We start from the raw sequence: 6000 nt of genomic DNA, 5'->3' as shown, positions 1-6000 counted from the left end.
CACTACAAAAAATCAACTGAACACAGAAGAATACAGTAATACAGGGGATGAGGGATAAAAAAATCTATAAGGCATATAGAAAAAAACTACAAAATGGCAAAAATCTCTCCTTATCAGTAATTAGTTTAAATATAAATGCATTAAATTCTTCAATCAAAAGACAAGATTGGCAGCATGGATTTTTTAAAACAATCCAACCATATGGTATCTAAGAGACTCACTTTCAATCCAAAGACACAAATAGATTGATAGTGAAAGGATGAAAAAAGGTATTCCGTACAAATAATAAAAGAGAGCAAGGGTGGCTATGCTAATATCAGACAAAATAGCCTAAATCAAAGAAGATTACAAGAGAAAGGATAACATTTATAAAAAGTTCAATAAAACAAGATATAACAATAACAGATACAAGAATTATATACCTAATAACAGACCATCAAAATATACAAAACAAAAATCGACAGAATTGAAGGGAGAAACAGTTCTATGATAATAATAGTTGGAGACTTTGATACCCTATTCTCAATAATAGATAAAATAACCAGACAGAAGAAGTATGGAAATAGAGGACTTGAAAAACACAATAAACCTACATATGTCTAATAGACATACACAGAACAGTCTACCCAACAACAATCAAATACAATTTCTTCTCAAGTACACATGGGACATTCTCCAGGATAGACCATATGTTTAGACACAAATCTCAATCGATTTTTTTTTTCTTTTTTGAGACAAAGTCTTGCTCTGTTACCCGGGCTAGAGTGTCATGGTGTCAGCCTAGCTCACAGCAACCTCAAACTCCTGGGCTCAAGTGATCCTCACAACCTCAAACTCCTGGGCTCAAGTGATCCTCCTGCCTCAGCCTCCTGAGTAGCTGAGACTACAGGTGTGCACCACCATGCCTGGCTAATTTTTTCTATTTTCAGTAGAGACAGGGTCTGGCTGTTGCTCAGGCTGGTCTTGAACTCCTGAACTCAAGTGATCCTCCCACCTTGGCCTCCCAGAGTGCTGGGATTACAAACATGAGCCACCACACCTGGCCTCAATAGATTTTAAAAGATAGATGTTATTCCAAGTGTATTCTCTGAATACAGTGGCATAAGGTTAGAAATCAATAACAGAAGGAAAATCATACAATCCGCAAATTTGTGAAAATTAAACAACAGGCTCTTAAACAACCAGTGGATCAATGAATAAATCATAAGGGTAATTAGAAGATACTTACAAATAAATAAAAACGGGAACACCATGCCAAACCTTATGTGATGTAGCTAAAGCAATATTTAGGGATACATTTATAGCTGTAAACACACTAAAGAAGAAAGATCTCAAATCAACATCCTAACTTCACAACTAAAGGACCTAGAAAAAAACAAACTAAACCCAAAGCTAGTGAAAGGAAGGAAATAATAAAGATTAGAGCAGAGATACATAAGGGAAAACCAGACAATAGAGAAAAAAATCAATAAAACCAAAAGTTGGTTCTTCAAAAAGTAACAAAATTGACAAACCTTTAGCTACACAAGAAAAATGAGAGAAAAATCATTAAAATCAGAAATGAAAGTGAGGAAATTACTATTGATTTGATAGAAATAAAAGGAATATTATATCTGTCTCTTCTAAAAATAGAAAGAAATTATATAGACAGCTAAAAAATAAAATATATATATATAAATTAGCTGGGCATGGTGGCGTATGCCTGTAGTCTCAGCTACGTGGGAGGCTGAGGCAGGAGCATCGCTTGAGCCCAGGAGTTTGAGGTTGCTGTGAGCTAGGCTGATGCCACGGCACTCTAGCCAGGGTGACAGAGCAGGACTCTGCCTCAAAAAAAAAAAAAAAAGAGAGAGAGAGATTATAAATAACAATATGCCAATAATGTAGATAAAATGAACAAATTTCTAGAAACACAAAACCTACCATACTGAATCATGAGGAAATACAAAATCTGAATAGACCTAGAATCAGTAAGGATATTGAATAAGTAATCAAATATCTCCTGACACTCATCAAATTGTATCCATTAAATACATGCAGTTTTTTGGATATCAATACACCTTAATAAAGATGTTTTTTTTTAAATCTCCTGACAAAGAAACCGAACCTGATGGCTCAATGGTAAATTCTACCAATATTTAATGAAAAACTAAAAGCAATTCTTCTCAAGTTCTTCCGAAATATTGAATAGGGAACACTTCCTAACTCGTTCTATGAAGCCAGCATTACTCTAATAACAAAGCCAGACAAAGACACTACAAGAAAACTACAGACCAATAGCCCTTAGGAACACTGACCCAAAATCTTCAACAAAATACCAGCAAACCAAATTCAGCATCATATTAAAAAGATTATATATACCATGACCAAGTGGGATATGTTCCTAGAATGGAAAGATGATTCAACAAAAATCAATCAAAATTATATGCCACATTAATAGAATGAAGAAAAAAACATATCATCTCAATCGATAGTGAAAAAGCATTTGACAAAATTGAGGAACACTTGAGGAAAAAAACGTTCAACAAGCTAGGAACAGAAGGAAACTACCTCAACATAATAACATCATATACTAAAAATCCACAGCAAACATCATCATGATAAAAGACTGAAAGCTTCCTTCAGATTGGAGGAGGGAAAAAAAGAAATAAAATATTTGTTTAAAAAATTAAAAGTAAAAGAAAAAAATTTAAAAAAAGGAAAAGTAATTTCTTTTTTAAAAAATAGAATTTTAAATTAAAAAAAAAAAAAAAAGGCCAGGTGCGGTGGCTCACACCTGTAATCCTAGCACTCTGGGAGGCCGAGGCGGGAGGATCGCTCGAGGTCAGGAGTTGAGACCAGCCTGAGCAAGAGCAAGAGCCCCGTCTCTACTAAAAATAGAAAGAAATGATCTGGATAGCTAAAAATATATATAGAAAAAAATTAGGCAGGCATGGTGGCGCATGCCTGTAGTCCCAGCTACTCGGGAGGCTGAGGCAGAAGGATCGCTTAAGCCCAGGAGTTTGAGGTTGCTGTGAGGTTGACGCCACGGCACTCTAGCCCGGGCAACAGAGCAAGCCTATGTCTCAAAAAAACAAAACAAAACAAAAGAAAACTGAAAGCTTTTTCTCTAATATCTGGAGGAAGGCAAAGATGCCTTTCTTTTTTTTTAATTGATATATCATAGTTGTACCTGTGACATTTTGATACATTTACACAATGTGTTAATGATTAAATGTAGGTAATTGAGATATCCATAACCTCAAACATTTATCTTTTGTGTTGGGAACATTTCTTTTCTGGCTATTTTGAAATATACACTAAATTATTTTTGACAATTTCCCTACCATACCACTGAATACTAGAACTTATTCCTTCTATTTAACTATTTTTGTACCCATTAACCAATTTCTTTTCATCACCACCTCCCCCTTCCATTCCCAGGCTCTGGTAACCACCATTCTAACCCTCTGCCTCCATGAGATCCACTTATTTTTAGCTCCCACATATGAGTGAGAACATACCATGTTAGTCTTTCTGTGCCTGGCTTATTTCACACTTCATATAATGACCTCCAGTTCCATCCATGTTGCTACAAGTGACAATAATTCATTTTTTATGGCTGAATAACATTTCATTGTATATTTATACCACACTTTCTTTGTCCATCCATCCATTGATGAACACTTAGGTTGATTCCATACCTTGGCTGTTGTGAATAGTGCTTCAATAAACATGGGAGGGCAGATATCTCTTTTGATATACTGATTTCCTTGCTTTTGGATATAAACCCAGCAGTGGGATTGCTGGATCATAAGGTGGTTCTATTTTTAGTTTTTTGAGGAACCTCCACACTGTTTTCCACACTGGCTGTGCTACTTTCCATTCCCACCAACAGTGTGCACAAGGTGTTCCCCTTTCTGCAGAATGTCTGATTTTAACACTTCTATTTACTGTAGTTTTAATGTTCTAGCCTAATCAATCAAGCAAGAAGAAATAGAAAACTTTCAAATTGGAAAGGAAGAACTAAAATTATCTTTATTTGAAGATAACATGATCTGATATGTAAAAACCCTAAGATTCTGCCCAAAAAACCCCCCAAAGAATATTAGAATAATTGAATTCAGCAAAGTAACAGGATACAAAAGTCAACACACAGAAATCAGGTTTGTTTCTCTTCAAAAACAATGAGCAATCTTAAAAGGAAATTAGGAACACGACTCCATTTATAATAGCATCTAAGTGAATACAATACCTAGGAATTAACCGAGATGAAATATTTGTGCGCTGAAAACTACAAAACATTGCTGAATAAATTGGAGAACACATGAATAAATGGAAGATATCCTATGCTCATGGGTTAAAAGACTTAATAATGCTCAGAATTAATACAGGGGGAAGGGCGGGGTGGCGGGGGAAGAGTCAATACTACCCAAAGCGATCTACAGATTCAGTGTAAGCCCTACAAAATCCTAATGATACCTTTTCACAGAAATATAAAAACTCATCCTAAAATTCATATGGAATCTCAAAGGATCCCAAATAACAAAAACAATCTTGGGGGAAAAAAACAGCAATGTTGCAGGACTCACACTTCCTGATTTCAAAATTGACTACAAATCTACGGTAATCAAAACAGTGTGATTCTAGAATATAGACCAATGGGATAGAACAGAGAGCCCAGAAATAAACAGTAAACATTCACATGTATGATCAGATTATTATTTTTTTGAGACAGGGTCTTGCTCTGTTGCCCCAGCTAGAGCACAGTGGTGTCTTCATAACTCACAGCAACCTCAAACTCCTGGGCTCAAGTGATCCTCCTGCCTCAGCCTCCCAAAGTGCTAGGATTACAGGCCTTAGCCACCACACTCAGCCAATGATCAGATGATTTTCAACAAGGGTGTCCAGACCGTTCAGTGAGAAAAGAACAGTCTTTTCAACAAAGGCAGGGAGGATCACTCAAACCCAGGTGAGACTGTCTCAACAACAACAAAAAAAGTCAAAGATTTAAAAATTGAGAGCTTTTATTTTTTTCAGTTTGAGAATTTTTCTTAACATCTTTTTTTCACGTTAGTTTAGGACTTTGATTTTCAGTAAGAAGGTCAGATTTAAATGTAAGAGATCCAGTTTGAATTATTCTGCAGTGTTTCAGTTAAGTGACTCTGAAAGCAGCACTGTTAAAAACAGAGTCTCACTCTGTCGCATGGACTAGAGTGCCATGGCAGCAGCCTAGCTCACAGCAACCTCAAACTCCTGGGCTCAAGCGCGACCCTCCTGCCTCAGCCTCCCGAGTAGCTGGGACTATAGGCATGCACCACCATGCCCGGCTAATTTTTTCTAGTTTTAGTAGAGACGGGGTCTCACACTCCTGACCTCAAGTGATCCTTCCACCTCAGCCTTCCAGAGTGCTAGGATTACAGGCGTGAGCCACCGCGCCAGGCCTAGGAAACTATTCCTATATACTTTGTTGGCGGGGGGGGGGGGGGGGTGGGGGGGGGTGGGGGGGGTAGGTGTCTTTTGTTTTTTCTTTTAATCTTAAATGATTTTTCAAGATTAGGGTAGGAATAGTTGAAGTTTGTTTTTTGTGTTGTATGTTAGTTAGCCTCTGTTGAGTTCACGATATGGCATCAGGAATTTAATCTGCCATCTTTTTGTAAATTAAAGCTAAGATTTAAGCTTATTAGGTCAGAAATACCACTTATCCTGAATAAAAACATAAATGTGAAAAAAAATGGGCAAAGGACTTTAATAGACACTTCTCCAACGATGATATATAAATGACCAAAAAGCACATGAAAAGATGCTCAACAGCACTATTCATTAGGGAAATGCAAATTAAAACCACAAGAAGTACCACTTCACCTCCCTAGGATAGCTGTTATCAAAAAACAAAACAAGTGTTGCCGTGGATGTGAAGAAACAGGAACCCTTGTGCACGGCTGCTGGGAAGGTAAGATAGTCCATAGAAAACAGTACGGCAGCTCCTCAAAATTTAAAAATAGAATTTCCTCATGATTGGGC

This window comes from Lemur catta, chromosome 9 (genome assembly GCF_020740605.2).
Source record: "Lemur catta isolate mLemCat1 chromosome 9, mLemCat1.pri, whole genome shotgun sequence".
NCBI lineage: Eukaryota > Metazoa > Chordata > Mammalia > Primates > Lemuridae > Lemur > Lemur catta.
This window is presented reverse-complemented; position numbering follows the sequence as displayed.